The sequence below is a fragment of the Schistocerca americana genome, chromosome 9 (genome assembly GCF_021461395.2).
Source record: "Schistocerca americana isolate TAMUIC-IGC-003095 chromosome 9, iqSchAmer2.1, whole genome shotgun sequence".
NCBI lineage: Eukaryota > Metazoa > Arthropoda > Insecta > Orthoptera > Acrididae > Schistocerca > Schistocerca americana.
The window spans coordinates 20,297,783-20,325,337 of NC_060127.1; the positions used below are offsets into that span (position 1 = coordinate 20,297,783).

Consider the following 27,555-nt stretch of genomic DNA (forward strand, 5'->3'; position numbering starts at 1 on the left):
GCTATATGTCACATATGAAAGCCCACTTCATTACTTACACAATACTCCCAGAAAACTGGCAGTTTTTTACAAAATTATGCTTTACATACACAGTATTCTTTCATTTCACTTTTGGAAAATAATCGTCCAATTTTTTTTGTGTCTCTGTTTGTCATTCACTGTTGCTTAAAGACAGCTCTCATGTTTCAAGCCGTAAGAACAGTGGTATAGTCAAATGAATTTTGTGCTATGCACTATAATAAATCGTATTACAGTGCCTCAGTGTGCCCGATAACAGGTCCTTTGATTGCCTCGCCTTCACTCTCTTCATCTACCAAACACACTGGTTCACAATATATGCATCAGGTAGCTATTCAAATCCCAGTTCATAGGCATTGATGTTGAACCACATCTGCACAACCAGAAATTTTTATTCTAAATTAGGGTATTGATTTAATTATAACACATTACTTCCAGCTTCCTCCCCCCCACCCCCACCCCCAGATTGCCGAATTCTGTGTGGGTAATCTAGAAGCTGAATAATGTGCACCTGGGTAATTAGGAGCTTGCTGCATTTACTTTGTAGCCTCTAACCTGATTACCACCTCTGATTTTCATTGTGTAACTTACAGATGCAAGTGTTAGAATAGTAACTATTATGTAATACATTTCGTGAGTCCTTGCTGTTGATTTTTATTGACACATATATAGGGTGGCTATAATTAAACTGTCACCACTTGACGGCCCCCATGAAAAGTGAGTGATTGAGGCACAGTGAAACTTTGTGGAAACATTTCTAAGGACAAGTGGAAGACAAATAACGAAAAAAACCATTGAAATACATACATTTTAATTTCCACATGAGAGGGTAACATTTTTAATGTTGCTGAATGTGATGATTATCTGCATCCATGACAATCAGAAACCACACTAGAGATTCCATTTTCCAATTGCTTGCAGTGCTTTCCGAATGATGGGCAGTGGAATGGTCAGTTGTCGTGACACATCTTGTGCACCGCTCAAAGATTGCACATTGCATGCAGCATTCTCAGCTGTGGCAGTGGTAACTTCTTCAATTATATGTGGTGCAATTGGGCGTTGGTCTTTCACAGGAGCATTTTCGAAATCAGCAGTTAAAATTAACTTCCAAATCATATTCTTCAACATTGATACGGAGAAAGGACCTATCCGTATTCCGTTGTTGCATCGATACTTGTGGATAGCAGCACTACCGTTGCTGTTGGTTTGATGAAACAGCTTTATGATCAAACCCTGCTCACATTGTCCAGACCCATGTTGACTGTCTGCAACTGTAATGCACAATGATGCTTGTATTTCAATCCCACATTGGTGTATCAGTGCTTGGATCTAATGGCAAGTCACGACAGTAAGACTACTAACAATGCAAATCGTGCAGCACACTGTCTGATTGTCATTTCTGTGATGTAAGGTACCCACTGGTGTGTATAGTTTTCCTTCTGCACTGGCTCAAGCAGAGAAAATGTTTAATTATAACCACACTGTATATAGTGCAGCCTGTGCGTATGATGTTAAGTTGCTGCTAGAAATGTATTGCTTCTCAATAACCCTAATTAAATAACATATGTAGACAAATTGTGCAAAGAATAGTAATTGTAGAATGCTATACTGATGAATTGTACTGACACAATTTAGGGCTCTTTCATTGGTTCTGTACATTCTTCATATCATTTCAGTTGCTCCTGGTCATTACTTATTAACAATGTTATTGTGCATTGTACTGTATTCTCTTTGTTGCTGTTTTCCACTACCCATGACCCTCTATTTTGCTTTGTATTTTGTTACTTTTAGTCAAAATTTCCTTGGAGATCTATGTACAGTTTATCTGTAATTTAATTGTAGCTCAATTCATCTGTTGCTCTCTGCCCCTATCAAACCCAAAATTTGTTTACATTCTGCATACAGTAGTTCAGTTTGCAGCCTTTAATTATTCTCAAAACAAAAGGAAAAAATAACATTTTATTAGCAAAGTGTAGTCTTAGATTATGTGGCTTGCAGTTTTTTGCCGGCCGCTGTGGCCGAGCGGTTCTAGGCACTTCAGTCCGGAACCGCGCTGCTGCTACGGTCACAGGTTCGAATCCTGCCTCAGGCATGGATGTGTGTGAGGTCCTTAGGTTAGTTAGGTTTAATTAGTTCTAAGTCTAGGGGACCGATGACATCAGATGTTAAGTCCCATAGTGCTTAGAGCCATTTGAACCATTTGCATTTTTTCTAGTGAATGAGTTTTACGGAATTAGCTCACCAGTAGCACTCCATAAAGAAATGACACCGTTCCTACATAAATTTTTGTTCGCTGCATAGTGTTTTTATTCAAAATTCGGTTTCCTGTTAATGTACATATGTTCCATTTAGCAAATCCTGTATATGTGAGTGGTTGTCCATACTCGTACCATTGTCTGTAATCCACTAAGGATTTTTGAGTGTACTAATAGTATTGAAGGGAAATTTAATTGAGAAAAGTAATTGCCAGAGTTCCTCACCAAGCAAATTGTGTAGTACAGCCAATAGTATTGCCCTTTTAGGCCTCTCACTAATACAGTTCCATTTCAGTAAAAAGCAGGAACCCCCCCCCCCCCCCCCCCCCCCCCCCCCTCTTGTCACTGAGCGAGACAGCGCAGTGGTTAGCTCATTGAACTCGCATTCGGGAGGACAACGGTTCAATCCCATGTCCGACCATCCTGATTTAGGTTTTCGCTGATTTCCCTAAATTGCTTCGGGTATATGCCAGGGTGGTTCCTTTGACAGGGCCCAGCTGAATTCCTTCCCCATCCTTCCCTAATCCGACAAGACTGATGACCTCGCTGTTTGGTCCCTTCCCCCTAAATCAACCAAACCCAACCCCCTTGTCACCTAGTACCACCCAAGCCTTGAATGCCTCAATAGCACAGAAAGAAGTCATTAGAATAATCCATATATAATGAAAGAAGAATGGGGGACGTGTTATCAGAGATTAAGTCCAGGCCTTGAACTTGAATTGAATTGAATTGAATTGAATTTTTACTCTGCCAAGACTATGACTTCTTCAGCCTGAACCCTAAAATGACAATGAAACTCACTCCCCTCCCACCCCCCACCCCCCAATCATCACCAACACTCACTTGTCACCCTCCACTGCCCTCACAAACTGTGTAATATCCGAGTGAAACTTTTTAACATTCCCAAACCATTATCCCTATCCACCTGCGCAATTGTCTCTGCTGTTACGCCTACCCCATGCATGCACCATTACTTCTTGGGCTGCGTCCTACATAAAGGACAGAAGCGATCGACAGTGCATGACAGCTTCAAGCAACTAAACTCATCCGCAGATATAGTCATGGAACTGTCCTATGTGAGCGACATCTGTGTCATTGCCTGTCTCCCGCTGCAACTGGCGAGATTTGAATTCAATCGTGTTTGAAGCTTGTAACTGCAGCACGCGTGACAGAGTGCGACAGCCACGTGTTTTTTTTTTTTTTTTTTTTTTCCCAGCAAAGCAGTGGAGCGGATTTGACGGCAGCCATGAAATACTTCTACGATTTTAAGTAAACTATTGAGTGAAAAAATTTGATTCTTCCATGTCTTACAGGTTGATATCATAGTTACTGTGCTGCACGAAATTGGGTACATGTCTACATGAAATTTTTAAGAATTTTTAGTGCTAAAATCACATTGTGTAGACTTTCTGTGTAGTTCATTTAAGGCCATACATTATTGCATATGAAATGTAACCAATATATCTAAACTGTATTTAAAGTTGAGACCGGAATGATATCTCTTTGTATTCTTGAGATATTGGTTGTTATATCCGCGAACGGGTCGCTCGCGGCGCGTCCAAACCTTTCCTGTGCTTTGGGAATCAAGTGGTCATAAAAATCGTCGTATCTCATAAGCGATTGAAGATATCGAAACGATGATTTTTGGAAATGACAGCACGCAGAAAGGAATATTTTATCGTATGATTAACACTTGATACGTTTTTGTAAGCGCGTGAGCTGAGCAAAAACAAGATCCCCTATAAATTACATCATGAGGTTTTGTCCAAATTTTCATAGCCAAACAAAGGGACTGAAACAGGTAAACCGGGTATCAAAGTGACCAGTGTGACGCCTAGTTTTGCTTGAAAATATTTAACTGCTTGACAGTAATCAGGCTAATTAACGAAAACTAATGAGTTGAGGAAAAATCGAAATATTTCACGAAAAGCTGCTGCCAAGCTATGTAAATGAAGTGTCAAAAATTTCGTCTGTTCAAGGTCTAACTGTTTTGCACATAAAAAGATACATTGGTGTGGTATTGAAATTTCAAAAAGGCTTCCTTTCAATCAGGTACGTTAGGAAGGCAAATGAGGAGTCGGTGAGATCATGCTTTCCGAATAAAACTTGAAAATAAAAAATGAAAGAAATCAGTCAAATATTCTATGAAATGATTTGTGTAAAAGAAATAAGTAGACCAGAGAAACATTCTATGTGCCTTTGAGTGATGCTTAAAATCATTAACAGAAAATGAGGTGTACCAAACGTTTCCTTAATATTTTTTATTTCATACTTTTAGACAAATCATTACACAAAATGTTTCACTTTCTTATCAAAAATTTTCTATGCTTTACTTTTACACACTGTTTAGACCATTTGAAATGCTTGGCCTTAACACTGACTGCAGATGAATTATGCTCGCAACATCAAATATCTGTAAAATTTCATGGTTAATTGTAATTTATTAGGAATTTAATGTGTGTGATATACTGGGATAAGTGTGTACACATATAAAGATCAAGTTATTTGGCAAAACCTTAAAAATGTACTTAGCGATGCAGTGTAAATAGTATACATAAAACTTAGTATACAGAATTGTAACTGAGTGAGTTAAGATATAAGTAAAACCTGGAATCGAACCCACGACCTTTCACATGCATGTAATCACATATTGAAACGCTACTGCTACACCACAACAAGCTATATATTGATATCAAGCTGTGTATTTAGGAGAGTTAGTCATGTAGTCAGTTATTCTTATGCATTTATTGGCTATTAGAAGTTCTTGATCATGTAAAAAACATTCGTATTTAATTCATTGTATTCGAAGAATTTGTCTGGTGATCTTCGTAGTTGGTGATATTTATGAAATTGTCCATTGAGATTCCACCCTTTATATATTTCATGCACAACATTCCTTTTTGCTTTATTTTCTTAAGTAAACCTAATTTTGTAGCCTTACTCTCCAGCTACGGTATTCTACAGTTTAGGAGCGCCGTTTTATAGAAACAGCTGGTTGGCTTTAAGCAGCCATTTTGTAGCATGGCTTGGTCGCTCGGATGCAGGACACCCGAGTTTTTCGCCCGATTCTGCTGCTTGTCACTGGAATGTCATGTATCCAGAAGTCACTCGCTGTCGGTCGCTTCTGTTGCTCATGTAGGACATGGCCTTATTCCATCCTAACTGTTGGTAGATCCTACAAAATCAAGGGCAGAGCAACTTGTGAAACCATGCATGTTGTTTATTGAGTAACTTTGCTCACTGCATGGTGGCTATATAGGCATGACTGCCAATAAATTGACTGAGCACGTGAATGGACACACAAGAAATGTCCACCTTGGGGACACCAAGTTTCCAGTTGCTGAGCAGTATGCTTCACAGCATGACTAAAGAGACAAAGTGCCAGCTAATGCTACACTACAGAGTCATAAGGAGCCTCTTACCTGAACTTAAGTTTCCTTGAAATCCAGAGATGGGACCTTGCTCTCCAACAAGTCCTTGCATCGTGACACCCTATTAGACTTAAAATGTGTACAAGTGTGAAATTTGGATTTTTTGCCTAAAAACATATTAAGTTCAGAATAATAATAAATAGTGCTTTATTCAAAATATGCTCCATCATTTGTCATAGATTTTTCCCATCTTTTGGGCAATTTGTGGATGCCACACCATAAAAGTTTTCCCCTTTTTCTGCGAACCATTCATTGAGTCACTTTTCACATCTTTGTAATAATCAAAGTGCTGCTCAGCAAGTGTGACCTGTCGATGCAAACAATGGTAATCGGAAGGAGCCACATCTGGTGAGTAAGCCACATGGGGTAGAACTTCCCAACCCCAAGTACTTCCAATGTGTCACAAACTGGTTTTGCCGTATGTGAAGGAGATTTGTCATGAAGAGAAATGACTTTGCGTTGTCTCTTTCGGTATTGTGGCCTTTTTTCAAGCAGCTAATTGTTCAGATCGGTCAATTGTTGTGGGCAGCCCAAGTTTTCACAGCTCATAACAGACATTGCCCCTGTAGTCCCACCAAACGCAGAGCATCCCTTTTCTGCCAAAGCGATTTGATCTTGCAGTTGAGGTGGATGGTATGCTTGGGTCTACCCATGAATTTTTGTGCTTGGAATTCTCAAAATAAATCCTGTTTTCATTCCCTGTAACTATACAATGCAAAAATTACTTCCTTTTGTACTGAGTGAGCAAACTGTCTCATGTGTTTTTGGCTTTTCCATATGCCTATCTTTCAACTCATGTGGTACCCATCTACTGGTCTTCTGAATGTTTCCCATCACTCATAGCCAATTGGAAACAGCTTGTTGACTTAACGACCAATTGCTCGCTAATTTGATTTTGTGTTTACCAATCATCTTCGTTCAACAGTGCTTCCGTTTCCACATCTTCATTCTTTTTTTTATGTTCCTTCTGTGCAACATCAAAGTCACCATTTTTGAAATCCTAAATCCGTAGTTCACATATATCTTGTGATGGAGCATGTGCACCATACGCTTCTCAAAGTAATTGGTATGATTCAGCTGCAGTTTTCTTCAAATGAAAACAAAACGTTAATGCTGTCCACAAATGTTCCTTGTTCGGTATAAATTTCAACATACTGAACACAACACCACAACACTATGCACACACTTTTCCAATTTCTCAATCGTGTGCGTCTCACACTTGTTAATGACACAACAAAATGGCACAGTGTCAAATCTTTATAGCACCAACTGCATTTGTGTGAGATTGTTGTCTGAAATCCACATTTCGTATTTGTACACTTGGTAATCCCCATTAACACAGCCCCTCCCCCCTTCTTCTTTCATAACACTTTTTAATATTGTTAGGGTTCCATACCTCTGTTTGTTAAAACAGAACCTCTGTAGAGTCACTTTGTGGCCTGTCTGTTACGACACTTTTCTCTAAGGAAGGAATGGAGGTATCAAGTATTTATGTCAAATACTGAGGTCCACAGTACCGTGGTGGTGTAAAAAATTTGAGCTTCTAAGTGAGTGCATCCAAAGAAATAGCCATTTATGTAACACATTTTGATACTCGCAAACTCAGTCATCAAAATCTATAGATGAACTACCTACATACATAATTAATTTTGTACGGAACCCTCAGAGTGCTAGGCCTACTTGCACTTGTCCATTTTTATCCTTTTTTTTCCTAATTCTTAATTGCTGTATTCATTTCTCTTTTGCTAATCTGTCTTTACTTCTCACTCTGTCTTTATCATTCCCAGCACAGTTCCTACCAATGGACCAATTCTGAGCTACTGTCTCTGGCACATCCTCCTTCATCTTCGCCTACCCTCGCCCTCACTGCAGATGAGTGCTTCTCATCATGATGCCTGAGTGTTCTCCCATTCATTTTTAACCTCCCCAACATATCCCTCTCTTCTTCTTGAGACTAGAGCTAATAGTTCCAAAAGCTACAAAATGTGTCACTTTTATACCTATTGGCAGTACTATGCATTTCACATAGTGAAGATAAGTGCTTCGAAGTGCCAATACATTGTTTTATTTGTACCTTAATCTAGTAGCATATAAACACCCAGCAGAAAATTGCAAATATGTCTTCAAAATTTTGTGTTGTTTATACAGTGTTGATACAGCCATGTTTTTTAATCTGTTTCAGGTGCAACACTTTGACAGAAAACGCAACTACCTGAAGTTCAAAGAGAGAATCGAGAAAGAAGGGTACGAACCAGTTAATGAAAAGTGATGCTGACATCGTAAATGCAATTGCTTAGATGTTGTGATCTGAAATGTTGGTTCAGTCCTGTTAAACAGATCAGGGAGGGCAAGTTTGCTCATCAGTTATGTACTGAAGCATTGCCAGCATCTTAGTTCTGTATGATAAATAGTACTCGTATCAAATCGGGAAGGGTGTTGGGGTTGGTAGTTGTCCCCATAGGGAAGATTGTGCCACTTTACATCCATTGTGAGCAAAACTCAATTTGTGAAGGTCCACCTACACATAGAAATGAAAGAGAACAACATTTTGATTTGGGAGATATTAGATCTTACTTGGCAAATAGAACAGTGATAGGATAGGCCATGAAAAGCGTTCAGACGTAAGTATGGGACCAACTTATGCTTGGTTGGGAAGTGGTGCAACAGAAACATTCATGAGATAGATTTGAAATGAAACTGTTATGTCACTAGTCATTTCTAGTCTGGTTAGCGTGTGCTTGTTTTGCCCATTAGGAACGTGAGGATCAATTTATTTGTTAAAATGAGATGGTTTTTCAGAAACAAATGCCATTTTTCATGCTGTTGTGGGAGATGACAGTACAGGGCAATTCAAATGAATATAGTGACTACAAACAGTTACAGTTTTTTAAAGCGTAGCAATTCGTCAATAATAATTACAGAGAATGTAAAAAAATGTTCAAGTTTTTTATATAATTATGTTTGATATGTCTTCCTTTGGGTACAAGGTCAATATTTAAGTGATAATGCATTTCAAGTCATACATTCAAAGCACATTTGTAGTCACCAATGAGAGAACATTTGAAATGTGCGTTTTCAGTTCTGGAATTGTTTTTGGAAAAAGAGGTATATACGTGAGGTCTTTAACATAACTCCATTAAAATAAATACATGGATGTCATGTCCAGAGATCTAAGTGACCAAGAGCAGAACACAGCATTGTTGTGTCCTGTACAACCAATCAAACAATTTAGAAATGTTCGAAATCCATATCACGATGTGGTGGTGCTCTATCTTGCTGAAGGATCTAATCAGTGGAAATCTTCTCTCCACTGTGATGACTGAATGGGAGTTGTTAAATTCTAACATGTAGAATGCATTCCGTAGAGGACCCACCATTTACACTTACGACACAAAACATTTCAAGTACATATCACAAGGCATGTACCAGGTTTCAGTTCACAGCACTTGGCCAAAAATCGGAATTTTGAACTCGTTTTACATTCTCTATAATTCTTGACAATTAATCGCTATACTCATTTTGAATTGCCCTGTAGTTACTGAGCTTTTTAAGTAAGTACATTGTTTCTTTTGTGCCAAGTGAAACTTGCAGCACTCTTTAAACCACAATAGAAAGCTGATAACATTTGGAATATATTTTTTACACACACACATTTAATTTTTAATGTTAGCCCTTATGTGAAATGTGTAATTTAAGCACAATTTCTTATGTATGTGACATTAATTCTTCTTTATATGGCTGGAATCTGCTAGTAAAGGAAGGTGTGGAATTGGCAGTGCATGAATATATAATGTAAGTTTGTGTCAGAATTCAAAACACAAGGAGCACCTATTGTTAACTTTATATACAGTGAATTTATTTAAGCAATATCAAAGGGATCTCACTTTAGTAAACATTTTTATGCTCTTGTGATGGCAAGTGTATGTCAAATATTCTGTATGCTTTGTCAGAAAAGCATACACGTATACATTCTAAAGAAGTTTATGTATAAATTGATTTATCATAAAGTAATATCGAGAAAGTAAATTTTTTTACATTGTGGCAGAGCAGTTTGAAGAAAATGTATTGTGTTGTGTTGGGACTTCATTCAGTCACGGAAATCTGTTAATACTGATGCTCTTTGCTAAAATTATCATCTGTCATTTGCATGTTAATATGGCAGACATGTTAGATAACAGCCATTGTCTAAACAAACATCATTAGTTCCTGTATAACCAGAACATGAATAAATCTGCTTCTCTAGTTGCTCTTTTGTTTTATTTTTTACCTTGAAGAAGAACACACATCTTAATGGCACATTGTTGCTCTTCTTAATAAAGAGTACATGTGGCTACTTTCTTAATGTCTCCTCATTTAATATGTTTATCTTTTATTTTGCAGTTAGTGTAGCTCTATCTACAATTTCCTGGTTTTATATGCTTTCATCTATTACTAAGTCATGTAATTTATCAAATACATAAGATATAACCAGGTTTTCAGCTTCAGGCCAGTTACTAATATGCTTTGAATGAAATGTATGCTTTTACTTCTTTTCTTGCTTACTAAAAGACATCATGTAACTTATGTATACTACATGTTAGTGTAGCTGACTTTAGACTTCTTAATCTTAAATTAAGAAGGCTTTTTGTGTATTCTACTGGATCACAATGAGAAGTACGATACACTATACCTTAATCAAAATAACAAAGCTATTGACAGTGGAACATGGGAGGAGGCAATGTTGCCAGTTCACACGTCTATGTACACAATTTGACTAGGTAGCAACAGCTGGGCATTTCCGTTCTGGATAAATCCACATTTCTTTCATTGTAATACTGTTTTGCATTGCATGGTGGTAATAATCTTATACTTTTCTGAACACTTTTACAACTAGTTAAGACATTCAGCTGTGTAAAATGAATGTGCAGCTTAGAGAAACAGTGCATATAACAAAAAGCAATCACCATTATTACACTACCAGCCATAAATGTTGTCTGCAGTTGACTGTGGCAACTGATTCCTGGGGTAGCATAGAAGATGTGACTAACCTCATTTGGTTACTTTTTTATGGTAACTGTCCCAGGTAAACAACTCTGTTTCAGTCACTTCGTTATTCTGATGCAGATATAGCTAGCAAATGAGTTTTGTAACACACACATATTGTCTTCTGGTGGCAAAGTGAGTTGATTTTGGATTGGGGCTATTTATGCAATACAGCACAGGAAACAAGAATTTATGGAGAAACAGGTACCCAAAAATTCTTGAACTATATAAAAAAAAATTTTTTTTAAATGGAAAGGCAAAAGGCTGCACAAGAACTGACTCTTTGCTCATGTTGAAAAGTTTACGGAGATACAATCCTCCCTACTTTATAAAAGGAGGGGGGGGGGGGGAGACAGAGAGAGAGAGAGAGGAAGGGAGGAGTGGAAGAGAGGCACTATAGTGCCCAATATTACTGATGAAAGATATTTATCAATAGGTAGGGGCTAACAGATAATATTTTGGAATGTGAATGTATATGGCAGAAAATTTGGAGACATCACATTTTCATGTAAAATCCAAGTGGAGAGCAAGCAGTTGTACATCACATTGTGAGAGTATAGATGTGGAGACAGTTACCAAAATGAAGAATAAAAATGAATAAAAATTATTTGTATTTAGGATGAATTGCAGCTTCATTGGAGTCATTTAAAATGTAAAGGCAGGAATTTCATAAGTGCTCTGTGGAAAGTAATTAAACAAAAACATAATTGGAGGTAATTCTTTAAGAAAATGCAGTCATTATTAAATTATTGCTTTTTATGTCAATACAAAATACTTGTCAATAGATCTCTATTTTTAATGTTGTCCCAGTCTTCAGTCCAAAGTTCCTGTTAGAACCCACTTACTGTATTTGAGTGTTGGTGTTGTACATAAAATCACAAAGTGTAACAAACGCAGAGTCAAATAACAAATTGCTCCTTCTTTACTAGAATCAAAAGTTAGTCAGTAATCTCAGTGATAAAGAACCAAAGATATATTTTAATGTTACAGAAGACAGCTGTGCACAGAGTGAACACGTTATTAACATGGAAACTTTTACTGTATGATCATCAAACATTGTAGCATTAATGTCCAGAGTATGGGGTGCACGATTTCCATGCGTCACAGTGCCACTGTCCAGTTCTAACTATGGCCACCAGGTGCCGTGATCAGTCATCATGATTCATAGTCTCACACACCTGAGCAGTCACAGTGCACTTGGGTCACTTGTTGACGTGTCAACATGAGCTTGGACAAAAAGAGCAGGACATTGTTGGTGAAGCTTTATTATTAAAACAACAGTAATCCTGTCGCTGCACTTCGAGAATATCACTGGCTGAAACAATTACAGAATGGTCCTCTTACTCCACCTACTGTGTGGAGCTTGATGAAGCAGTTCATATGAACTGGAGAACTGGGCGTCGCTCCGCGAAGAGACCGAGAACCGATTGCATCACAGGTGGTTGATGAAATTGCTGTTGCTACGGCAGACAACACTCACCGCAATTTCCGATCATCAGGCAGGTTGTGTGCTGTGTCACGACAGTTGAACATCACGTGGTCCACGGTACATAAGGTGCGTTGAACGATTCTGAAATGGTATCTGTACGAGATCTGTATTGTACAGCAACTTGTGTCATAGGATGCACAACAACCTGTTGGTTTCGCTCTCCACTTGATCGCAAGGGTGGAAGTTGACAAGGGCTGGCCCTGGACTGTCCTATGGACAGACAAAGCTCATTTTTCTCTGACGGGTGAGGTGAATACACAGAATTTTAGAGTGTGGGGATCTTCACTTCCAGTCACTGTGCATGAAGTTCCTCTTTGTGGTGAAACTGTCACTGTATGGTGTGGCTCCACGGCTATGCTCATTATTGGCCCATTCTTTTTGAACAGGTTGGCACTCAAGGACCAAAGGTATGCAATGTAACTGACTAGCATTACTGTGTTATGCTTCGCCAGCATGTCATACCTGCTATGCAGGAGAGAGATGCATTGAACTCGCGTACAGTTTTTGCGCAAGATGGACCCCCACTGCACATTGCTTGTGAAGTTCATCTGCGTCTCCTAAACACATTTGGAAACAATCAAATTATCAGCGAATTGTTTCCAAATACTTGGTTGCACGATCACTTGATCTCACTTCTTGTGATTTCTGGATGTGGGGCTACCTGAAGTACAGGGTTTACCAAGGAACATTCACACACATGCTGATCCCAGGTGCAGCATATCAAGAGAGGTACCCAGCATACCTACAGACATGCTTCGTTCTGCTGTGCAGAATCCAATCCTGGGCTTTCGGACTCTTCTGGACACTGATGGGCACCATATTGAGCGCCTTTTGTAGCAGTAATGAGTAGTACAGCACATAATGGTATGATGTACCATATCACCACATTAAAACTGTTTCAATTGAATTGATTCTGCATTATTTCTTGTCCCCATGCCCTTGAAATTAATGCTACCAAGTTTGGTGCTCATACGGTAATTTGTTTCTGTGTAATAATGTGTTAAATAGGAAAAGTTTAATTATTGCTACCTGGTATGTCTCTGGTTCCCACGTTATTAATATTGAAAATAAGACCACCACTATTAAAAATAACAAGCTCACTGTTGTCAATAGATCTCCTCCAATTCCGTCAATCACCTGGCTGACTATTCGTTGCTGCTGTAGGATGTGTCCTATCAAATGATACCTTCTTTTACTCAGATTGTCTGTCAAATTCAATTCAGTAACTATTCATTAGTCATCTAATCTACGCCTGTAATCTTCAGCCTTCTTCTATAGCACATTTCAAAAGCTTCTATTCTCTCATTGGCTAAACCATTTATCATTCATATTTTCCTTCCGTACAAGGCTACATTGCAGAACAAAATGTGAGTTATCCAGAACAGACTTTCTAACACTTGCATTTATTTTCAGTGGTAGCAATTTTTTTTTTTTTTTTTTTTTTTTTCTGAAACCTTTTTCTTGCTGTTGTCAGTCAGCATTTTATATCCTTTCTACTTCTGCAATCGTCACTTATTTTGGTGCCCAAATAACAAAACTCATCTACTACTTTTAATGTCTCATTTCCTAATCTAATACTCTCAGAATCACCTCTATTACCTTTGTTTTACTTTTTTAATGTTCATTTTATATTCTCTTCTGTTCTATTCAGCAACTGTTCCTAGTTTGTTTGCCATCTCCAACCGAATTACAGTTTCATTGGCAAACCACAAACTTTTTGTTTGTTCTCCCTGAATTTTAATTTCCTTTTCAAATTTTCACTAGTTTCCTTTATTGCTTGCTCAGTCTACAGATTGAATACTGTTAGGAGTAGGCTACAACCATGTCCACTTACGTCGGAATTAATGCTTCCCTTTCATGTCATTAGTGTACAGATTGAATGCCTTTGGGGACAGGCTATAAGCCTGCCTCCTTTCCTTTCATGTCCTTGGACTCTTATACCTGTAGTTTTCTGTACAAGTTGTAGATAATCCTTCACTCTCTGAATTTTATTCTTGCTACCTTCAGAATTTCAAAGTGTGTAGTCCAGTCAACATTATCAGAAGATTTCTCTAAATCAGTAAATGCTATAATCATCTTTAATTATTTTCAGTCTGCATTGTAGGGACAATATTGTTACGTGTATTTCTACATTTCTCTGGATCCAAACAGATATTATCTTCTCTGCCATAGGTTTCTATCAATCACCTGTAAATTATTTGTTTCAGTTTGTTTCAACTATGGCTAATATTCACACATCAAGACTTACCTGTTTTGGCATTGGGATCATTATAATCTCCTTGGAGTCTTGGTATTTTGCCTCTCGTATATTTTGTAAATCACATAGAGTACCATAGTTTAGTAATGGATGATTCTTCCAAGGACTTTAGAAATTCTGAAGAAATGTCATCTATTCCAGGCACCTTCTTTCGACTTGATTTCTTTCAGTGCTTTTTCAAATTATTCTTTCCATCTTCATCTGTTTCCATTTCCATATATTGTCTTTCTAGTTTGTTTCTTTTAGTTAGCCTGCCTACATATTCCTGACACCTTTCAGCCTTCAGGAAGAACATGGACTAGGAGAATAGAATTAAAGGGGAAGCTGTGTGCTAGAATTTTGAATAGAGCACAGTTTAATCATTGCAAATATTTGGTTTTGGGGGTCATGAAAGAAGGTTGTATATAGTGGAGAAATGTGGAGGTACTGAAAGGTTCCAGATTAGGTATATAATGGTAGAACGAGATTTTGAAACCATGTTTAAAATATCCAAACATGTCCAGTAGCAGTCGTAGATTCTGGCCATCGTTGACTGGATTTGAACTGCAGCTGACAACTTGAAAAAATAAATCAGAAAGAAGGGATTGAAACCTGGATAAAGTAAAGGAACCACTACTGGTTGTGGAAGATTTCAACAGGAGAATTAGACAACAATTCACTGATACAGGGGAGACAAACGAGTAGCTTTGAGAGATTAAATAGTGAAATCAATAAAGGATCAAACAGTTAAAAGGAAAAAGTGCAATAGAAATCCTTAGATAATACACAAGATACTGATTTTGATTGACAAAAGAAGAAAAAGTAAGAAGATAGCAGATGAAGCATATAGAATACAGATGCATAAAAAATGAGACTGACAGGAAGTACAAAATGGCTAAGCAAGAATGGTTAGAGGAGAAATGCCGAAAGTGCAGGAAAATTACACAGACATTTGGAGAAAAGGTAAACACCCACATGAATATCAAGAGCTCAGATGGCAAGCCAGCACAGAAGAGAATGTTGGAAGGTGGATGGAATACGAAGGGTAGTTGTAAAGTATTAATTACTACCCAAAAAATAAAATTATATAACAAACTTTTGTTTGTTTGCAGGTACATTCCTGCTATACAGGTACCCATTGGAGCAAGATACAGTATCCTGCCGCCAGAGAAGGCCAAATAAAATTTCTGCAACATATCTTCGGGTTGCTGAGGGTGTGTGCCAATTTACTTTGGCTACAGTGAAAGTGTGCTACAATATTGTGGTACAGGGATTTCACTGTGTACCAGGATGGTAGACAGGAACGAATCAATAAACTAAGATGACAGAATACTGACGATAGAATATTATGAAAAGGGTAAATTGCTACTCACCTAATAGTGGAGGTGTTTGAGTCGCAGACAGGCACAACAAAAAGATTGCTAAACAAGTAAGGTTTCAGCCAAGATGCCACATTCTGAAGTAAACACACACACTCTCTCTCTCTCTCTCTCTCTCTCTCTCTCTCTCTCTCTCTCACACACACACACACACACACACACACACACACACACACACAAAATATGTCTGCTACCAAGGCCAGACTGCGAGAAGTGGTGTATGAAGGGAGAAGTAATCTGGGTGGAGGGAGTATGGAGGAGGCTGGGGCTGGTTGGGGACGGATAGCAGGGTAGGAGTGGAGGACAGAAAAGTGCTGCTTGTTGGAGCATGGAGGGACATTAAGGGGAGAGGGTAGGGCAGGGCAGCTAGATGCAGAAGAGAGGTCTGTCTAACCTATTCTCTGCAGCTAGCTGCCCTGCCCTCTCCCCACCATGTCCTAGTATGCTCCCATACGCAGCTCTTTAACATTCCTCACCCCTACACTGCCATCCCTCCCCATCCCCACCTCAGCCTCCTCCTGATCCATACCATCCAGATTGCTTCTCCCATGGTGTATTGTTGCTCGCAGTCTGTCTGACCATAGTGACCAGAGACTATGGTCGCACTTGTGTGTGTGTGTGTGTGTGTGTGTGTGTGTGTGTTTCTCTGCTTCAGAAGGAGACATTTTGGCCACAAGCTTACTTGCTTAGCAGTCTTTTTGTTGTGCCTGTCTGCAACTCAATATCTCCACTGTATGGTGAGTAGCAGTCTCTCCTTTTCATACTATTGTCCTTATTCCATCATAGAACGAAGGGACTGAAATCAGAGGAAAGACACTGGTATACTTAGCCTATGCAGACGACATCTGTTTACTCTATAGGTCTGAAGAGGAGTTGGAGCAAATGACCACAGCACTGAAGGAGACTGCCAGCAAATTTGGGCTAAATATAAATGAAGCCAAGAGAGAGTACCTCGTTATCATGTGTGGTCAAAGTCAGATTGCAGGTCATCTACAATCACTGCAGGTGGGAGACCAATCCTACAAGACAGTGCTTGAATTTAAATACCTAGGGGCACTTTTCACTGAGAACTCGTCATGTGAAGCAGAGATCAATGCCAAAATACAAGCAGGAAACCAATCTTACCACGGCCCAGCACAACTGCTTCAGTTCAGATATCTCACCAGACAGTTCAAGTTTTGACTACACAAAACCCTGATCCAGCCTGTTGTTCTATGTGGCTGTGAGACATTGAGTATCTGGAAACAGGACTTCCATAAGCTCCTCCTTTTTGAGAGAAAAGTATTTCGGAAGATGTTCTATCTGTTTCTGGATGCAGACACGGGAGTGGGGGGATCAGACACAACCAAGAGCTTGTGGAACTCTACCAGCAGCCCAACATAGCAGGAGCTGTCAAATCCAAATGAATGCAGCGGGTCGGCCATATGGCCTGGATGGAAGATCACAGATGGCCTCTGAAGCTCCTGGATTTCACACCTACAAGAAAGAGGCCCCCAGGGAGACCCAAGAAGCATTGGAGGGATGGCCTCCATGAAGATTTAAACCAAGCATCAATAGATGTGGACGGATGGCGGATAGCAGCAGTGGAAGAGAAGATTCATTGTTTGGCGATAACACAGATAGATAAAATAAGCAATATGGAGGAATTTAACTGAAGAAAAAATAAATTTGTGGCACAACTTTATTAAAAGAAGGGAGCAGTTGTTAGTTCATCGAGGAATTGTCAGTTTAGTAATGGAGGCAACTGTGTGTGGGAGAGGAGGAGGGGGGTTGAAAATTGTGGAGGAAGACCAAGGTTTAAATACAGTAAGCAACTTCAATTGGATAAAGGTTGCAGAAGTAATGCAAAGATGAAGAGACTGACATAGTGTGTGACATCAAACTGTTTTTCAGACTGATAACAACAACAACAATAATAATAATCTATATGTGGTCCATAGTGTTTTCTGTCATCAAAATATGAGCAGTTAAAGTAGATGATGTGACACTACGTGATCTATGTATAGAATGGTGTGACACAACACGATCTGTGTACGAATGAAAGCTGCTGTTAGCCCATCGTATTGCAGGTACTGAAGAAGTGGCACACTGAAATTGACACTCCATGTTGTCAATGTGGGACTCATATTACAGAAGGCTGTTGTTGGCTGTCATATGTCTGTAGTGGTAAGACCATTGTGGATCAAGAGTCATAATATTTGAACTTGTGAAATGTTTATAAATTACCCAGGGCCATGTAATAAACATGAACTCTCAGACATGTGAAACTTGAAATGACAAAAGACCACTAACTACTCAAAAAAAACTAAAACATGCTGTCAAAGAATATAAAAACCAAAAGTAATTGCTGAAGAATGAAAGGTAGACTAATACATTCACCAATAATAAATGACAAGGCAAATACAGGTACAGAAAAATATCTCTCCTATCTGTTGTAAATACATTTGTGAAAATTTGGCAGACTGAGTTGAAGAAAATCTTAAATAGATGTGCGAACATCACTGGGCTTACAAGGGGCAGATGCTTTTGAGGATGTCCATTAAGTTTGGAGTCACCAATCCACCACAGATTATTGAAGTGGCAGTGTATAAAGATATGTGGCAAGATAATTATTTGCATCCAGTAATTTTCATCTATGCCCAATAAAAACCAAATTTACAGTGCAAAATTAAATAAGTAAAGCAATATTAAGATTGTAAAAAAATTAAAGCACACGCAAAAAAAAGTTGCATAGTATATGAAGAAAACTTTGTTGCATTTTCTTTACGGACAAAAGAACACACACAACTTTAAGAAGCAGAATGAGTGAGAGATTGAGCTTAATGTCTTAAGAACTTTTGCATAAAACAAAACAATGGAAAATCCAGGATGGAATTATGGCAGTATTAGAAAAAGGATAGATTGCTACTCACTATACAGAGGAGTTGTTGAGTCACAGACAGGTGCAACTAAGAGACTGCTAAACAAGTAAGATTTCGACCAGAAGGGTGCCTCCTGAAATAGACAAAAAAAACACACACACACACACACACACACACACACACACACACACACACTGTCCACCACCATCTCAGGTTGCAGAGGTCTGGCCTTGGTGGCTGGAGATGGTGGTTTGTGTGTGTGTGTGTGTGTGTGTGTGTGTGTGGAGGGAGGAGTGTGCTTGCATGTGTGTTATCTACTTCAGAAGAAAGCCGTTTGACTGAAAGCTTACTTGTTTCTGTTTTGTTGTGCCTATCTGCGACTCTGCCTAAAATAAGACATTTTGTTAATCACCAAAATTCATTCCCACTTTAAATTACCAATAAAGGTAGAAAATAAGATCAAATATGTAGTAGAAATTTAAGGGACTGTTTAGGGTAAATAAAACAGATTAAGAGATCCAAAAGTTGGGAAGTATATGTGGTGTGACTTAGAATATTTATAAGAAGAAGAAAAGTGTGTGTGTGTGTGTGTGTGTGTGTGTGTGTGTGTGTGCGTGCGTGCGTCCGAGTGAGAGAGAGAGAGAGAGAGAAAATGCAAAAACTAAAGCATTACAAAAATGTGAAGCCACAATGCATGCCTGATACATTAGACACGGTGAAAAGGAAAATAATTTGGTGATAAATAAGGTCAAGTGCTCTTACAGCATCATTAATCCCCAAGAGTCCATAGAATATAGTTTACTGAGTTTAGGGAAATAGGCAAGAGGTACTAGCAGACTGCAGTTTTGAGATGTTCTGGGAAGTGAACGCAGAAATTTGATTTGTGGAAGCTCTTCCACCTAATCTCCAAAACCTGAGTTTATGCGCTGTCCATTTTGATTTAACTTGCAGTTTTAATCCATCAGAAAACTTTCGCACTTCTTTTAGAGTGAGATATTTATCGGGCAATAAAAGACTTTGTAAAAACTAAAGAGGAATAACCCTTATGAGTCATACAGCCAAGATTTTTGAAAGATAGGAAAGGAGCTGAGTGAAGAACAGCATGGGTTTAGCAAAGGAAGAAGCACGATCAACCTGATATTTTCTATCCGTCAACTGTTGGAAAGAAGTTGGGAGTATAACAAAAGGGTGATAATGGTTTTTATAGACATAGAAAAGGCATACGACTCAGCTAACAGGGAAAAAACTCTGGGAAGAAATGAAGAAGATAGATATAGAAGATGGATACATTAATGTAATAAAGACAGTGTATAGAGGACACAATTGTAGAATTAGAACACCATTAGCGGACTCCAAATACTTCGAAATAAGACAAGGACTTAAGCAAGGAAGTATTCTATCTCCTGCACTTTTTAATGTTGTGATGGAGGGAATGACTAGGGCAGTTAAAGATATAGTAAAAGAAAAAGACAAAAAGATGATTTTTGCAGATGCTATGGTAATATGGGGTGATAGAGAGGTAGATGTACAGCTACAACTTGATGTGTGGAAGGAAATAATGAAAAGGTATGGATTAAAAATAAATAAATATAAGAGTGAAGTAATGGTATTTGGAAGAGAGAAAGGGATCTACAGAAATATTACCTTGAATGGAGAACCCCTCAAAGTGGTAGAAAGTTTCACTTATTTAGGGAGTGAAATATCTAAGGCTGGAAGAATAACCAACGAAATTAATAGGAGGTTACAGAAGGGAGGCAATTTCTACCAAACAATAAAACGCCTGATTTGGAATAAGGAAGTTTCAGAAAAAGTAAAACTCCTTATGTATAAGAATTATTACTTCCCTATTGTCACCTATGGTGGAGAAACATGGACAATGACAGAAAGGGACTGGAGCAGACTGCAAGCAGGGAAAATGAAATTTCTCAGAGCAGTTAAGAGAAAAACACGAATGGACAGAGTAAGGAATGTACAGATTAGAAAGGACCTTAAACAAGAAAGTATGAGAGAAGAAAGTGGAAAAAAGAGATTAAGATGGTATGGGCATGTTAAGAGGATGCGTGGGCAGAGACTCCCCAAAATTATGGAAGAACTAAAGATGGATGGGAAAAGACCTAGAGGGTGCCCAAGAACACGGTGGAAAATGGGAGTGAGAATATCTGTGGAAAGGAGAGGTGTGATCTGGCAGCAAGTGGAGGAAGAAAAGTGTTGGGAGGACCGAGCCAAGTGGAGAGGACTCGTCAGCACCCAGACCTGGCAGTAGCTGGAGCGGAATCCGGATATAGATAGATAGATAGATATTTATCAGGGATTAATTTAACATTTTAAGATACCAATTAATGTTTTATTTAATGACTGAGAAAAAACTATTTGATAAAATGTGCATTGTGTCTGCTAGAATAGGTTGTACACATCATCCCTGCTGTCCTGTGACGGAAGTGGGTCAGATACACAGTCATAACAGAATAGCATGAAACTACATTTTTAGTGTACTCATACTGATTGTAACCACACACTTAACAGCAAAAGATGTGAGTGGCCTTTGGCAATAAGCTGATCAGCCAGAACATTATGACCATTGACCTACTATCGATATAAACCCATCCACACAATAGCAGCATCACCTGGTGAGGAATGAATGCTAGTCAGACACATGCACGGTGCGTGTAGTATCAGTGAGTGTGCTGTCTGTATGTCGAATGGGGAAGGTGCGAGATCTGTCTGAGTTTGACCGAGGGCACATTGTGATGGCCTGGACGATCAGCATGAGCACTTCAGAAATTGTACAATGTGTCGGATGTTCGAGGAGTGCTGTGGTGAGTGTCTTCAGCACATAGGAAAACCAAGAGGTGGGGGTGTCACCTCTCATTATGGATGTCAGATATTGTAGGCTGGGCTGACTGGTAAAACAGGACAGGCAGTGAACTGTGGTGGAACTAACATCAGACGTGAGTGCTGGGTAGAGTACAAGTGTAGCTGAACACACAGTGCACCGAACACTCCTAACGACTGGCCTTTGCGTCATGTGCCAATGTTAACATTGTGAGGGAAACTACAACTGAAATAGGCATGTGACCATTGGCACTGGACATTAACACACTGGCAGAGTGTTGCATGGTTTGATGAATCCTGATACCTTCTTCATAATGCCGATGGGAGGGCGCGAATCGCTCATCTCCTATGGGAACAGCTTCTTGACAACTTTACTGTGGGAGAGAGACAAACTGGGGTGGCTTCATTATGCCCTGTGGAACATTCACATGGACATCCATGGGTCCATTAGAATTCATGCAAGGCACCATGATGGCCAAGAAGTATTGTACACTGGTTTCAGACCATGAACACCCTTTCATGACAAGCATTTTTCCGCAAGATAATGCACCACATCACAAGGCCAGGACCGTGATGGAGTGCTTCGAGCAACACAGTGGTTAGTTCCAATTGGTGTGTTTGTCCGCTCCTGGTAGCTGAGCGGTCAGCGCAACGGAATGTCATACCTAACGGCCCGGGTTCGATTCCCGGCTGGGTTGGAGTTTTTCTCCGCTCAGGACTGGGTGTTGTGTTGTCCTCTTCATCATCATTTCATCCCCATCAACATGCAAGTTGCTGACGTGGCATCAACTCGAAAGACTTGCACCAGACGAACGGTCTACCCGACGGGAGGGCCTAGCCACACGGCATTTCCGTTGAAGTGTTGTCCCTCCAACTTGCCAGATCTGAACCCAATCGAACACATGTGGGATGTGATTGAACATGACATCAGAGCTCATCGCTCCCCTCCCCAGAATTTACAAGAATTAGATGACTTGCGTGTTCGGATGTGGTGCCAACTCGCTCCAGCAACCTACCAAGGCCTCATTGCTTCCATGCCATGACACGTTCCTGATGTTATCTGTGCCAAAGGTGGACATACTGGCTATTACATAGATGGTCATAATGTTCTGGCTGATCAGTGTAAACAAAAGGTAGGATGGCCAATATTGAGTTTTTATAGTGGTTTCTCCTACAGAATGTGCTACAGCTAGAAGAAAATTGTACAGAATCCTGGGCATAAGTATGAGACAAGACATTCAGAGTTCTCACCAATAGAAATATAACAGGTGCTGAATATAGTAAAGATATAACAACCAATATTGAGACACACAAATACTTGTTAATCATTCTAAAACTGTTCTAAAAATCTGAATGTCAACAATATTTCTTTTAGAAGAACATTGCCAAAACAGCAACTTCGTAAGGGATGGCAAATCTCAGTTCTTTAGCTCCCAATCAGCAAAAGTTAGAAGACTTCGGACACATAGTATATCTGCCTCAGCACACACCAGTTATTGAAAACCAGCAATACTTCAGTGCAGTAGCAGGTACAAACTGTTGCCCTTTGTGAAAGATGAAACTTTTTAGGTAATAATGCACAAGACATTTCAAGAGAATTGGTAATTGTTTCAGATGGTTATAGTATGGACAGTTTTGGTTTAAGAAGCCGTACAAACTTGAGGGCTGATTTTGGTGGATTTGAAATTGGAGCTGTCTGACAGTTATATGTTAAAAATATCTCATAAAATGTTCCAAAATGCAGAGTTAACTTTCTGAAGTAGTACAGTGATGGAAAAAATGTTTTACATAAACATTTCTGAAGTTTCATCACCAATTTTAAAACAATTTCAAACTCTTTTTTTTGCTGTACTGTATGTGCATCTTTTGGAAAATTATTGTTTACTTTAATGAAGGTAGCCCAGTACATAATGAAAAAGACTAGTTTGTATCTTGTGTTTACTTAATGGAGTAAGGTTGTTAGACCAGTGAATGCACCAGTGAGACTGATCCATCAGTCAGAGAATGTTAGATTTAAATGCGGTGTTCTGTTACAAAAATGAAAGAACTTGTCCAGCTATGTATCTGTGGCAAGGTCTAAAATTAGTGTGGCACTTCTTTGTATGTATCATTTACAAAGTTTCCATAATTCATTAGACCCATTTAACTGATTTTTCACAGACTGTACCATGGGTGTATAGGGAAGAAATGTAGGTAATTTCTCTCCACAATTATGTGTGGATTTCATTATGTTACTAGGTGTTATTGATTCTGTCACTCATGGAAGTTGGCTCATCAGTCACTTTTTTAATGGAATTAATCAGTGATTACAAGTTACCCAGGGACAAAATTCCAGTCTCTGAGCTTGACCAATTGTATGAAAGTGTTGCCCTTGCCCACAAAATGAACACAATTCATAGTGATGTAACATAATATTCTTTGTACTTTTGCATGTGGAACAGTGATGCCTGTTGAGTTATTTGCATTCTTGTGATAGGAGTATGTCCTACTGTCAGGAATGGCTTCTACTCCATCCACATTTGGTTCAGCTCCATGCTTAAAAAAAGATATTCTGGTAACTGCTCCAACTTCTCAGAGTATGTTGCAAACACGAGTAAATACTCTTCCACCCAGTTCTCTGCAGTTAGAAAACTGTGTATGTTATTCTTCACAAGTAGTTGAGAGCATTTCTGTCCCAAATGACATCACCTAATACCATCTTGGCATATTCAGCACGTGTAATGTTCCATTCATTCATTATTTCACGTTTCACATTCCATATATCCAATTGTAAAAAAGAACCTTCAGGGATATGGATCAAGTAATGTTTTACATTAAGCATGGATTAAGTAATGGTGCACATGAACAGGCAGAAACTGCCATTGCCGGCTACTTCTGTAAAGTATACTAATAAGAGATTATCACTAGGAGATGATGAAAGAATCAGCCAACCGGTTGGATAACACAGGTTTAATAGAACTTGAGCTGGGTTTTGATAATTATAAAATTGTCTTCTTCAGAAGAAGATAGTAACACTTGTTACATATTGTGTTGAAAAGGTATGCTAGAATAAAGCCACTTGGCTCTTCTGAAGTTGTAGTTCACCTTAAAAACAATAAAATAACAAATCATGGTCAACAAATAAAAATAGTGTGAACTTCACAGGTAAAACTTGCCAACTCGAAGTGAACTACAACTTGACTAGAGCCAAATTGCTTTACTCTAAGCTGCCTTTTCAACCAGTATGTAACAAGTATATCAATCTCCTTCTGAAGAAGATATTTTATAAGTATCAAAACCTAGGCAAAGGACTCCAATAAACCTGTTTTACACATCTGGCTCGCTGATTCCTTCATCCATTTCCAGAATGTTGCTGTACATTTGCTCTTCATAGCTATTTTCAAGATTTTAAAACAAGTTTTTACTAGGGCTAGTCTACTCAGACTGATGGCTGTAATAATAATAATAATAATAATAATAATTAGTATTAGACGTCTTCTGGCATTGTTGAGTGCCCAATTTCAATGTTTCTCTTTTGTCCCATTGATCCTCACTTAACTCTCATCATCTCAATGCTCATACCATTTCTCTTTTTCCAAGTTTTCCTTGGCCTTCCATGTTTTCTGTGTTTCGGTGGTATCCACAGCATAATCTTCAGAGGTAGCCTTATTAATTGCTTCCGTTCAATGTCAGTTGTTAATGACTCTTCTATGCCCGTTCATAATCGAACATCTTTGGTACTTATATTATCTCTTCTGGATATTCCCAATCACTATCTGAACACATCCTCATTTTATTCTCTGCAACTCTTCGTGTGTTTGCCCCATACAACAAGGAACTTTGAAGTAGACTTTCTTTCCTATATCACTTCTCCAAAGTACTCCTTTTATACACGAGTTCAGTCTTGTATCCTGAGTTATTTATTTTTTAATATCTTGATCAATTTACCTGTGGTGTCAAATTCTGCTCCTAGATACATGTAATTACTGCAAGCTGTAACTTTCTCTGCATCAAGTTGGTTGCTAGATATATCTACCGTTATTGGAAGATATTTTGTTTTCTGGATGTTAAGTCCTAAGCGCCATCAAATACACTGTTCCTGTGGTTTTCATGTCTTCTATTCTAGATTATCTTTTTCTTTGGCAAATGTGGGATGATCATCCACAAATTACTCAAACTAAGTACTTCTAAATTACTTTATATATGTTAGGAAAAAATATCTTCTATGAAATTACCACTGTCCTCCTCCTCCACTACTGTCATACTCCAACAAAGCATTTATGTAATATTACACAGACCACTAACAGCTGCCTAAATGCTGGCAAAGTCAGGACGTGTCTAATGCCAGTAATAGATATATTTAGCATTTACATTCCTGAGCTGAAGTATTCAGGTGTATTGTAAGAGAAGTGGGTAGTGAGGTATTTTTTTCTTTATTTTTAAATATTTGGGAATTTTCAGATCGGAGCCTGATGTCTACTGGCAAAAGGCTTAGATTTTTGCACCAGAACAAAAAATTCCATTCTGGATTCTAGAGAGACATCATAATCTATATGGAAATTATTTCTACTCCTAGTATTGTAGTCGCGAATTGCTGAGCTCTTCCAAAATTCACCATTGTTTTTAACCGCAAATACCATCAGGGAGTATATTTATTGGCGCATCTGCAATATCTGTCATCTGTTTCACTCACACTTCTGTTAGTGCGTCAGGCAGCATATGTCAGCCTCGAGCAGGTGTGACAGCTGTGACTATGCAAACTGAAACTAATTGATGTGGCACAATCTTGGGTTCACTTTCTGGAAATCATCACACAGCCACCCAGATGCGGTTTCCTGAAATCATTTGAGGCAAATTAAAAAATGGTTCAGTTGCAAATAGTCCAGCTGACTTCCTTCCCCAGGTTTGTCCAGTTTGAGCATATGCTTTGCCTCCATGACCACATCATTAATGGGATTTGTAAACTATAACTTTCTTTTCTTTTACGCCTGCAGAAATTTATCTGGGGCATGAGGGAGGGGGGCACATCTCTAAGTTTGCTATTGTTGGTGTAAAGGAATTGGGCACCTCCAAGACATGTCATGCCACAAGAATTAAGCTAATGTAATGCTACAAATGGCTAAACAAGAGGTTTAATGAAATCCCTGCGAAAGGTGAAATTCTCCAGGATCAGAGTCAAATGAAAATAATTAATACTTGGTTTTCAATAACACACTTTTCCTTCTTGGATTTTCAAAAACAACAACCATATATCATACATCAAAACTGGACTTCCTCTATTACTTCTTTTTTCTGTTTATTACCACTTTGATTTTCAACATTTCAATACTTACTTTCTCCTTTAATGGAAACAAATTAGTGTTTTATCTTCTAACTTCCCTAAATAAAATCATTCTTCTATTTCTGGATATTGTTGAACATTTATTACATATATTTAAATACATACAGTGGGTACTAGCAGTAGTGAAACTCATACTAAGCTAACAGTTTTACATATAACATATATTTTTGGTTAGTATCATTGTCTTGTCTCTTCAGAAGTATATCATGAAGACACTCTGAGATAGTCCTTAGTGCTCTGTACAGTGTTTGTAGCTCCTTGCAGCAGTTTCTGTGATGTAGGAATTTCTGGTGTCAAATTCATCTGCTGGCCAAGGTGAATGACAAACAAATAACAAAATGCAAAGCACAACAATATTTGAACATGTATCAGTTGTACACACACACTTGCTCATATAATAATGATGGTGAAACACCTCCAATGGTTATGAGGAACATCATGAATTTAATTCAGCTTACGTTCCTGTAACACCAGGGGAGTTACGGGAACATAGGATATATTTGCAGCGAGAGTTTCCACCTGCACAATTCGGAAAAGCGGGTACTGGTAAGAAGGATCCAGATGATGCAGGCTGTGAAGCAGTCATTGAGTGCTGCACATTGTATTGTATAGAATGTTCAGCAACTGGGTATTCCAGCTGTCTCCTGGCCACACTTTGTCAGTGGCCATTCATGCTGATAGACGGGTTGATATTCATTGTGCTCACGTAGAA

General features: G+C 38.7%; 1 protein-coding gene across 1 annotated transcript in view; it reads left to right on the forward strand.

Moving 5' to 3' along the window:
* Nucleotides 1-27,555, forward strand: part of LOC124550841 — a 382,565-nt gene that overhangs the window by 33,951 nt on the left and 321,059 nt on the right. The window contains exon 4 of the mRNA XM_047125569.1: nt 7,887-7,948. The gene's annotated coding sequence lies outside the window, so the exon portion shown is untranslated. The remainder of the gene's footprint in view (nt 1-7,886; nt 7,949-27,555) is intronic.